At 37.2% G+C, this 12628-nt stretch overlaps 1 pseudogene; it reads left to right on the top strand.

Moving 5' to 3' along the window:
• Positions 1-4390: 4390 nt before the first annotated feature.
• Positions 4391-7119, top strand: LOC118983637 (ectonucleotide pyrophosphatase/phosphodiesterase family member 3-like; annotated as a pseudogene).
• The last annotated feature ends 5509 nt before the right edge of the window (positions 7120-12628 follow it).

Genomic DNA, 12628 nt, shown 5'->3' with positions numbered 1-12628 from the left:
GTTACTCAACCTCTGTGTTTCTCAGTTTTCTCATCTGTAAAATGTATATGTATATAATTAATATAGTTAGAGTGCTTAAATGAGTTACTATAATTAGAGTTACATATTATGTCTAATTCATAATTATAATTGTTGGCTATCATTTCCTTCTTTATTATTTTTATTGAAATGCCTTGTGTACATAAAAAAGTTACATATAGCTTGTCTGTTCTTCTACCCACTTAAGTACTCAATGAATCATCACATACATACCAGGAGACAGCTCTCTGAAACACAGATAGCAGGGTATTCATTCCTTTTAAAACACTGAGATGCCTCCTTTGTTGCTGATATAACAAAATTCAAAGCACCAATGTCACCTTCTGAAGGGCAGGGCAACCTGTAATAAATTTCACACATATTTTTGGCTACTGGACCTACTGCCTCTCATCTTCCCACATTCTTTGCAACCTTATTCTTGGGCCATTCCCAAATTCTTCTTGCTCTGTGAATGAGCTATGAGTTCTCTTTCATGACTTCTGTTGAACTGTTCAGTTCTGCACGAGCAATTCCCTTCTGGATCTGACCGACATAGACTTGTCTTTCGAGACATAATTCCAAAATTACATTCTTTGTGAAGCATTCCCCCAATTCCTCAGAGAATTAGTTGCTTGAACTGTTAAATATTAAGATATCTTTACTGGTTTTCAACTTACAGAAGTAATATGCATGTGCTAAGTAGTATAACGAAAGCTAGTGATTATCCCTTCATGCCCATTCAATCCTGCTCCTGATATAACCAACAGTAATGGGGTGGCATACATTCTTACCTCTCTTGTTGTTTATGTGAATATATATAATTGTGTGTACCGTGGGCCAACAAACTTTTTCTATAAAGGCCTGGATAGCAAATATTTCAGACTGTGCTGGTAATATGGTCTCTGTCACAGCTTCTCCACTCTGCCCTTGTATGGAGAAAGTAGCTATAGACAACAGATAAATAGGTGTGACTGTCTCAAAAACATTTATTTACAAAAACAGGCAACCAACTCAATTCAGCCTAAAGTTTGCTGCACTGTGATTGAATATGTAAAATATATACATATGCACACACACATTTGGGTTTTAACTATTCATTTGCTTTTTAAAAATATAGCATCATGCCATACAAATTACACTGTACTTTCTTTATTATATATTCTATTAACTTCCAACAAGTTAATTAATTCATATAGAATTTCCCTAATTTCTTCATACATATATAAAACATATATACAATATACATATGCCACAGTTTTAAAAAATGGGATATATATTTTTTAAAGATTTTATTTATTTTTCTTTAGAGGGGAAGGGAAGGAGAGAAGGAGAGAAGTATTAATGTTTGGTTGCCTCTCAAGAGTCCCCCGCTCGAAACTGGCCTGCAACCCAGCCATGTGCCCTGACTGGGAATCGAACCGTGATCATGTGGTTCACAGGCCTGCACTCAATCCACTGAGCTACACCAGCCACGGCAAAAAATGGGATATATTTTATATCCTATTTACTGGTGTGTATATATTAGTGTATGTTTTCTTTCTGGTGTAAATAATCTTTTTTGTTTGTCTCTTGCACACTATAATCTTCTTAACACTCTCATTTGCATTTTTCTTTACTTTCCTTAATGCTCAGCTACCCAAATATGAAACATAAGCACACACACACCCACCCATGCATGTTGTTAGCTTTACTAAAATGTGAACATACGGTACACCTGTCATTGCATCTTACTCTTCTGGCTCATAATGCTTTTGGACCCCCCCCCAAATCAAATGCAAGAGGAGCACTAATCCCCTCTTTTTAATGGAAACATTACATGTCATGGATGTGCCATAAATATTAGCTATTCATTGGTTCCAACTTCTTGATGCTATAAACAATGCTGCAACGTATGTCTTTACACTTACAGAACTGCATATTGGTACTTTTATATCCATGAGATAGATTACCAAAATACGTTTGTTGGTTTGAATCATATACACATTTTTCATGGACATTATTAGAATGGCATTTTCAGTTATAATAACAAGATTTTTTTTCTGAGCATCTCTACAAGCAATTGGTATTATCACTTTAAATAATTTTCTTCTTAAACTGTTAAGTAAAGTAGTATCTCATTGTTACTTTAACTTACACTGTGAATACTCACGACCACGAGCATCTTTTCATGGTTGCTGATCATTCAAGTTTGCTCTTCTTAAAATTTCCAGTAATTTTTTAAACCATAGCTTTCTACTACCTATAAGCTTAAATCACATTATCTGTAGTTATCATGATGTTTTTTCTCCCTTGCTCTTAACTCCAGGTAGGATGAATGGCAAGACTCCAGAGTCTATTTTTTTTTGTTCTGGTATCTGGTGTCCTTGTGGACATGCCCAGATTACAATGACCAAAGCACACCTGTTTTAACCATTTCTCATAAGGCATATAATCTTTTTTTTTAAGTAGAGATTTTTAATTCTATAGCTATTGTAAATTTTACAGGTGTACTGGCTGGCTGAGCGTTAATTTAATGGAAATATATTATGCTCACGACTAATAACTGTCTATTTAAGTAATAATACTTACTGAGGTTTTACACTGTAAGAGACACTGAGTTGAACACTTCGTATACAATATATCATTTAATACTCACAACAACCTATGAAGTGAAGGGATCTATCACCTACATTATGGTGATTAGCTGTTGAGGTCATGAGAAGATAAACAACTTACCTAGGGTAACCCTGACAGCCTAATTTATTCCAAAAATTCACCTCTTAACATTGTGTTAACCTTCCAACTTTAAGACATTTAATAGATAGAACAATAAACATGTTTAAAGTTTTTGCTGGGTAGTTTGGACATATCCTGAATTTTATCTTGGGTAACTGATCTGATTAGTCCAGACAGTATTTGAATCAAAATTTTTATCAATCCAGACATCAGAAGGTTAGTCCATAGCTCAAACAGTTGGTAATCTAATAGTAATTGTCAGGGAGTAAACTTCTATGGTTAAGAAAGAAAAAAAGACACTATTTTTGGAATTAGAAAACCTAAATTCTGGTCCAAACTGAATCAGCTACTAAGACTGTGGCCTTGAGCAGTTCACATTTATTTCTTCATCACATTAGCCTCATCAATAAATTAGGGATCACTTTTTGTTGTAACAATTTCATTGGGTTTGTATGAAGTCACAAGATGAACTATTAAGAAGGAATTTTTGTTATTGTTTTTCTTTTTGAGATTTTACAATTGTTTATACTTTGAATATTTGTGTTGTGTTAGTTTGGGTGAATTCTTCTAAATAAATTGATACTTTAGTCCATTTTTATTCTAAATACTCAGTCTATATCTCAAAAATAAGGTTAGAAAGCACATTTTAAACTTGAAAGTATGGTTTAAAAATAAGGTGTGATTATTACCACACATATAATCTATTTTGAGGAATTTGCTTAACTTTCTTGAACCACTGAGTTCTACCTTTATCATAGGGGTACTGTGAAGAGTAATGTTGTATTCTTAGGCTACTGATGACCTTCAGAAAAAATTCCAGAGTACTTATATAACCACCATCTCTTCTTTCAATATAAGGCCTGTACAAAGAGAATCCCTGTAAGTGAACTTATGAGGCAGAACACCACCTCCAAAACAGGATACCATTCAATAACTCAAGTTGATACAGTTTAGTTTGTCTGTCTTAAAAAACAGAGCTGAGAAAATTTCAAGTACACAGAAGTCACAACATCTGAAGACATTAAATAAAATTTATATGCCTCAATCTTAACAGAGGAAAAGTATTTTCACATCTTTGAATCTGCCCATGTAATCCAGTGGAACCTAGGGCCAGCCCCAGGCTCCCTGAAGGGGCTCAACAAACATTTCCTGATGGAGATAAGCACCTGCTGTATTTAAATACGAGATGAAGAAGTCAGAGTGTAAATGAATCTAAGAATAGCTCATGTGTGTGTGTGTGTGTGTGTGTGTGTGTGTGTGTGTGACCTAACTACTGTTACCATTATGGGAAATTACATTCCTGCTATTAGTATGATTATCATTCTAATGACAAAGGGCTACACACTGAGAAAGGAAAAATTGTAAAGAAGAAAGGAAAATCAGTTAAAGAGGAAGGTGAGTTTAAAACTCATATATACTCATATGGCCAAAGGCCACCAAATGAAGCAAAACTACTTGATTTTGATAATAGAAATGGTAGCAGGCATGGAAACAGTGAAAATGCTATTAGATCATAGGAGGAAGTAGCTTGAAACTGCAGGAAGCAAGTGTGTACATTCCTTGCTCTGACTCTCATTTCTTCTCCATCCCACCCAAATGCCTTTGTCCTTATTTTCTCTATGGTTTGCTCATGTCAATGATGACTAGAATCAGACCGATGAAACATTTACAGAGGTAGAGGAGCAAAACTCTGCATAGCAGACAAGCAAGAAGAGGAAGCATGGAGTGAAGAGTTGTTACTAACAAACAAATGGGGCTTAAAAATTGTACTGGCTTTTCAACTTCTGGCCATAATGGAGGCATAAGTAGACACACTTTGCGTCCTTCCACAACTAAAAGAAGGACAACAACAATTTTTTTTAAAAAGTGAGAACTACCATAAAATCAAACTATATGAAAGTCCAACAACCAAGGAGTTAGAGAAGAAACATTCATTCAGATTGGTAGGAGGGGTGGAGACAGGCAGCCAGGGTGGAGATGATGCATGGTAAGGCAGTGGCTGGAGAACCAGGCAGTCCCACATCTCTGTGCAGACAAACCAGGAAGAACAACTGGGGAGTGAGACAGACCATGCAACCCAGGGTTCCAGTGTGGAAAAAGAAAACCTCAAAACCTCTGGCTGTAAAAACAGGTGGGGGGTACAGTGGCAACAAAAACTCCCAGCCTCACAGGAGAGTTCATTGGAGAGACCCACAAAGTCTTAGAAGGCACACAAATCCACCCACCCAGGAATCAGAACCAGAAGGGCCCAATTTGCTTGGGGCGGGGGGGGAAGTGACTGAAAGCTGACAGAGAGCCAAGCAAGTAGCAGTGTTCCCTCTCTGACAACTCCCCCATATACAATGCCACAACACAGGGACGTGGCTTGCCCCACCCTGGAGAATACCTAAGGCTCCACCTCTTACATCATAATAGGTGCACAGAAAGAAATATGGCCCAAATAAAAGCACAGATCAGAACTCCAGAAAAAGAACTAATTGATGAAGAGAAAGCCAACCTATCAGACGCAGAGTTCAAAACAATGGTAATTAGGATGCTCACAGAAATGGTTGAGTATGGTTGCACAATAGAGGAAAAAGTGAAGGCTATAAAAAATGAAATAAAGAAAAATACAGGGAACCAATATTGAAAGGGAGGAAACTGGGACTCAAATGAATGATTTGGAGCAGAAGGAAGAAATAAATATTCAACAAGAACAGAATGAAGAAACAAGAATTCAGAAAAATGAGGAGAGGCTTGGGAAATTCCAGGACAACTTTAAACATTGCGACACTTCAATCATAGGGGTGCTAGAAGAAGAAAAGGAAGAGCAGGAAACTGAAAACTTATTTGAAAACATAATGAAATAGAACTTCCCCAATCTGGTGAAGGAGATAGACTTCTAGGAAGTCCAGGAAGCTCAGGGAGTTCCAAAGAAATTGGACCCAAGGAAGCACACACCAAGGCACATCATAATGACATTACCCAAGATTACAGGTAAGGAAAGAATCTTAAAAGCAGCAAGAGAAAAGGAGAGAGTTACTTCCAAAAGAGTTCCCATAACACTATTCTCAAAAGAAACCTTACAGACAGGAAGGGGCTACAGAGTATTCAAAGTCATGAAAGGCAAGGACTTTATAGCCAAGATTACTCTACCCAGAGAAGCTATCATTTAGAATGGAAGGGCAGATAAATTGTTTCCCAGAGTAATGCAGAAAACCTGATCAGCATTTCATACCTTATTGACTCCTGAGTTGCCAAAACAACTATACTTTGCCAAAAGTGTCAAAATCGACAAAGTTATCTTTTGATGGATTGACAGTGGGAAGCTGTGAGGAATAAATCAAGTTTGTTCTGTGGAAGAAGTGACCATGGTTTTGACAATATATTTAAGACCATAGAGGCTATATTTTTGGCACATGGACCCAGTTTTAACGAGGAGACTGAAGTGGAGCCATTTAATATTAAAATCTGTAACCTAATGTGTGATCTTCTATACATTCAGCCAACACTGAACAATGGTACCCATGGTAATTTAAACCATCTTCTGAAGGTGCCTTTTTATGAGCTATCCCATGCAGAGGAAGTGTCCAAGTTTTCTGTGTGTGGCTTTACTTTTCCATTGCCCACAGATACTCTAGACTGTTTATGCCCTGAGCTATAAAACAATATTGCTGTAGAATGGACGAATCAAATGCTACATCTCACTCAAGATGAGATAACTGATAGAGAAAATAAATTTGCCATTTGGGAGGCCCAGGGTTATGCAGAAGAACAAGGGGCACTGTCTCCTTGATCACAGGGAATATACCAGTAGATTTGGAAAAGCTATCAGGATGCCCATGTGGAGCTCGTATATAGTCCCCAAATCCATAGACACATTGCCTTTTCCTCCCACTGTCCCAGACTGTCTGTGGGCTGATGTCAGGATTGCTCTTTCTGAGAGCCAGAAATGTTCCTTCTATTTACCACACAAGAATATCACCCATGGTTTCCTCTGTCCTCCTTCAAACAATAGAACTTCTGATAGTCAATACGATGTTTTAATTACAAGTAATTTGGCCCTTATGTAGGAAGCATTCACAAAAATATTAAATTACTTCCACAGTGTTCTTCTTGTAGAAAATGCCATGGAAAGAAATTGAATAAATGTTAGTGGATCAGGAATTATAATTACGATGGTCATTTTGATGGTCCAAGTGAAATTACAGAATGCATAGTCAACAACAGTGTTCCCATCCCAACATACTACTTTGTGGTGCTCACTAGTTGTAAAAATAAAAGCTACACCCCTGATGCCTTCTCTGGGTGCCTGGACATCCTACCTTCATCATCCCCCACTGCCCTAACAATGTGGAGAGCTGCCCTGGACATAAACCAGAATCTGTTTGGATTGAAGAGGGGTGAAACCCACTGTGAGCTGAAATTTGAATTAATTAGATTGTTTTCTCAGGCTACACAGTCATTGTTGTAACAAATTATGCCTTTCCCAATAATATATTCCACATGAATGCCATGATTTGAGAATGTTACTTTATTGCTATGAAATTTCCAGCACTTGATGCTTGCCTATCTACGTGGAGGGCTAAAGTCTGAAGTTCAATCCAGTAATCAATCTTTCTAGAATATTGTCCTACATTTTGGCTTCTCCTGGAAAAAGTTGATATTTCTAGGCATGACAATCATTTATAAACAGTATTTGAGGAAGGAACAAAATTACCTGATTCATTGAAACTGACATGGCTCTCCAGTCAATGAAGACAACACTTCCAGAAAAACCATCTCAGGGCAGAGGTCTCACAGAAGCTACCAGGTAGCTGCTTCTCCAGATTTGTGTAACCACTGTGTATCAGGATGGACAGACAAACCAAACAGAGCACAGCTCAGCACAGAGAACTTAGTAGGCCCAATGTTGCGGGTAAAGGAAACAGACAGGGTATTGGGGAAACTAGGGCCTCTTATTTTAAATGCCCAAATGTTTACCAGCTGACCTTTTTCTTTACTGCAGTCTGGGAAGCAAGGTGCATACAATAAAGTTCAAACCAATCAACTGCTTTCAGCTGTTCTTATGCAATGAATTTTTAAACATTTGGTCATTAAGCCCAATATATATGCAGGTCAGTTTTTGAACAGGATGGGAACAGTTTGGGAGCAGATGCCATGGTACTGCCTTGTGGAAAGGGGGTAGTTAAGAAGCACAGAGGATATTTATATAACTCCACCCATCAGGTTCAATTTCTCCCAGTTCTTTTGCATCCAAGCCGCCTTTGTCCGGTGCTTCAATGATAAGAAATAGTTATGAACTATTGTTATCATTTTTTCATTAATTGAATGGAAGCCTGAGGACCATAAAGAGAAGACCTTGGGTCCATTTTCTCTTAAAACTGGACCCTCCATGAATTTCTGAAGAGGGTGTAGCTGAAAATCGTCCTGTGTGTTTCCTTGGTGAACGGCACATAAATTTGTCGGTTTCTGAGCAGTCTGTGCTAGAATCTTCAACTTATTTTTGAACATCGATGAGTTGAAAGCTTTCAGGGGTAAAGAATTTAATCACCCATTTCCCTTTGCTACGTTCTGGTGGCCATATGTATGGGGGTAGCTGCAATGCCGATATCATGGGGGCCAAAAACAAGACTGTATTGAAGATGGGAAAATAATAAGACAGGGTATCCTACAAATCTGTTTAAAAGGTTATCTTTGTTAGTTCAGAACAGCAACCTAGTTCAAATGATTGCATTCCTCATAAGGAACGTCTTATAGCACCATCCACCAAGTTTATAATCTGCATTGCCCTCCGTGCCCTGAAACAAGGCAGGAGGGGAAGTGCTGGAGTTCATGTCTGAGATCAGGACATACATAAAATCCCATCCAGAAGTTACCCTAACAAATAAAACTCCCAAGTGGCCAGGTATGGATTAGATGATGGAAAACAACCAACCAGAGCTTTCAGATAAAATAAAGAAAAGAAGTGGTGAGGGAAAGGCAACAACGAACTTTATAAGGCACAGCTGCTCATGTACAAGTCCTTTTCTACGACAAAAGCTCCTATACAGCACCCGGCAGTTTGGTTTATGAAGTATTTGAATAACAAGTAATCTTGATACCATCAAAATTGTAACAAAGTAATAAAGCCAGGCTGTTAACTCTTTCCCCCCTTCTCTGTAGTAGCAAAATTCTGTACTCTTCACAAACTATCAAAGACATAGAAAATTATTCATAAATAAATATTTAATGAACACAAATATCATTTTAGTATTTTGTATTAAAATTATTGAACCCTGAAGATTTTCATCTAAAAACATAAATGTGTTTTACTAGGAGGAAATCATTATTGATTGATAACTGTAGAAAAACTGTGGAAAAAGAGGTATGGGGTGAATTGTTTTTATTGTAAATAACCAATATCTAAAAATTGTTAAGGTATTGATAGTATGCGTAGACATTTGCATGGACTTGAATATCAAACCCTATAAAATTAAGAAGAACTGGTAAACCAAAAGCCTTATAACAATCTACTTTTAATACAAGAAGATTTATTTTGAAGTTCTCACTTGAGAAGATAAATAATATAAAAAGTCCCTATGCAGAAAGACTAAGGGGGTCTACATTTTTAAAGAATGAAGCTACTATTGCTTTCCTCCCACATGTGAGGAGTAGTTGCAATCAATTACTAATAGAAAGGGGGAGGGACTGCTCAAGAAAAGGCAATGGGATTAGCAAGCTTAATATTAAGAGCCTTTGCTAGAACTTTATAAATATAAGGAGATAAGCTGAGAAAAAATCATCAGGCCAAGTCACTCCACCCATAATAAAAACATTTCTCCTTGATTACTACTCTGTTTCTGACAGAATTTTAAATGAGAAAATATGACTCATTTTAATACTTATTGCCTAATAAATGCCTTTAAAAATTTATACACATGGCTATTTAAAAAACTTGTGCCATGCCACCAGGAAAGTTTATTTTTAATAGCTGTTTTTTAATGTGTCACCCAAAAAAAAAAAAAAGACAACAATGGCTTGTGCCCCCTCTGTTGTATTTCAGCAGCAGATAATTCATAAATCCCATTCCTGGAGGGACCTGCCATCACTGGGAGCTCCTGCTGCTGCAAGGGCAGGTTGTGTCATTAATCGGACTTCATGTTTCCATTAAACATGAAGTTGTTCTAATCTCATTTCTTGCAAATAATACAGAAAGCAAAAAAATATTGGTAATAGAGCACGGACATTTCAAAACTAAAGAAGAATATGGATGCCCCTGAAATATCAGGCCATATTTTTAAAATGTATAAAAAACAATTATTCTAATCATTCACATTGGTAAGGAAACATATTAATGCAATAATTGGTTTCCTGAATATTTCTTTTTTTATTTTTGTTGTTGTTCAACTATAGTTGTCTCCATATTCCCTCTACCACTCTCCCCTGCCCCACTCACTACCACCTCCCATCTACATTTAATTGTTTTTGTACCTGTAAGAGCTGCAAGCCTAACATAAAAGGACTGAGAGTATGCAAATGAGAAACAATTCATGTTCACACCGTGGTCAGGGTAACTCAAAGGGGGAAAAACCTAGAGCTTCACTTTATTTTCCTATTTAAAAAGTAAGCTGAGACCAAAATTAATTTATGCACTTGATCACCACCCATCTTCCTTCCACCTGGCCAAAGCTTCAAAGACTCATGAATGGGGAAAACCTGTCCATGGGAGTGCTGTGCTCCAAAAATTTTTCTGCAGCTACTGTCTAATTGTGTTTTAGGCTTCTCAATTCGAATGAAGCACATCACTATTTCAGGCTCATGCATGCGTAGTGTAAATTATATAGCTATATCTTGAAAACCTTATTTTCTTTTGTGGCTGCCTTCTCAGTGTTCAATAAGTGAGTACTTTTTAAAAGCTGATTAGGAAATAACCATAGCTACTACTGATTGAGTGTCTGTTGTGTGCTAAGCATGACATATGTACTGTCTCCTTTCTTCAGAACAATCCTTTGAGGATTACCAGAGGTGTTACCATTATGGTTATGTGGCAGGATAGAGACATCAAGCACTTTGCCTAAAGTCACAAGTCCAATAAGAAGTACAGCTATGCTTCAGACCCAGGCAAGTTGATGCCAACTCCTTGCTCACAGAAGAGTGGTTCTCTGATTTCAGTGACCAAACAAAATACCTGAGGATGCTGGGCTGTTAAAGTGCTAACTCTGTTTCAGTAGGTTAGAGTGGGACCAGAGTTTTGGTATTTCTAATGAGCTCACAGCTGATGCTGATGCTGGGGTCCTCCTAGCATACGTGGAATAACCGGGCTCATGGTCATCATTTCTCAAACTTCAGAGACTTCAGAAAAACTTGAAGGGCTTTTTTACAACACAGATTGCTGAACCCCATGCCCCTGTTTCTGATTCAACAAATCTGGAGTGGAATGTGCTAATTTGTGTTTTGAACAGTTCCCAGGTGATGCTGATGCTGCTGACCTGGATACCACATTTAGGGACCCACTATCATAAAAGATGAAGCCCTGCCCATGCAATTCTAACTCTTTAGGCATTGGGAGGGGCTGGGGAAAGAAGGTTGTATAATAGCTTCAGGTGATTTTTATAATTAGGTAAGTTTGTGAAACAATTTGCTGAACAATATACATGTGGCCTGTTACATTAGAGTGTAGTATTCTTAGAAAGAATATGGCACAATAGATTATAGTTTATTACTCACCAGAGACAATGATATTATACAAAATTATACTACCATAGAGAAAAACTCCTATATAATTTTTTAAAATAATAATTTCCTTTTAGCTGGCTTTTGGTAGGAGTTTTTTTGAAGTAGTACAAGAGCAGTGCCTGATTTTCCAGACTGACATGGTTTTATTTTATTTTACTTTGGTATATGTTTCTTAAAATGGTGACTATTGAGAAAGCAAGCACCTAACTTTGCTTTTCAGCGACTTTCACTCTGGTGGTTGTGACAATGCACTTATATTGATGAGGCATATCAGCTTTGTGTACGTATTTGCCACTTTATCCAAGCTAGAAATCCTAGCAGAATCCAAGTCAGAAAATCATTTGCTAAGATTTGGCTGGGGCAAGAAGTCATGAGATGCTTAGCTGAGTTGACCACAAACCCTGTGTGCATATGCACCCAAGGAAAGCAGATGCTGAGCTCTTCACTCAGGTCACCTCCCAGTGTGGGTGCTTTGTCCTCTTCGTCACCTCCAGCCTTGGGCTAGGTGTTGCTGCTACTAAGAATTATACCTCTCTAAACTTGACTACAAAAGAGGCAGTGCAGAAAATGTGGACACAGATTGAGCTTTCCTTCCAGAAACAATTTAGATGTCTATTCACTATGAAAAGAAAACAGGAAAAAAAAAACCTACTCCACATCCATGAGTATGTCTTATTTTCATTGACTAGAAAAATAGGCACTTTGGAGTGTACTATCCACTATTAACTTTTAGCAAACATTCTTAGTTTCAGTTTGGACCTTGCAAAACATGATTTTGCACTGTGCGGGTTCACTTACACATGAATTTTTTCAATAAACACTGTGGATAAATGTTTATTATAATTTTCTCTTCTCTAGCTTACTTTATTATAAGATTACAGCATGTAATACATATAACATACAAAGTATATGTTAATTGACTTTATATTTATCAGTAAAGCCTCTGGTCAGAGTAAACTATTTGTAGTTAAATTTTCAAAGAGTCAAAAGTTATATGAGGATTTTCAACCATGCGTGGGGATGCCACTTCTCATACCTGTGTTGTTTAATGGTCAACTTTACTTTAAATATGCAATAAGTGTATAGAGAAATATGACAAGAACAAGTACATATACTAGTTGGGTTAGGCAAAGTGATCAATATTGTTGAAATCCTCAGGGTCCATTTTCTAGATTGTTTTTTCTTCCCTTGTTGGTAA

The sequence above is a fragment of the Sturnira hondurensis genome, unplaced genomic scaffold (genome assembly GCF_014824575.4).
Source record: "Sturnira hondurensis isolate 20B ecotype Veracruz unplaced genomic scaffold, ASM1482457v3 Scaffold0002840, whole genome shotgun sequence".
NCBI lineage: Eukaryota > Metazoa > Chordata > Mammalia > Chiroptera > Phyllostomidae > Sturnira > Sturnira hondurensis.
This window is presented reverse-complemented; position numbering and strand designations above follow the sequence as displayed.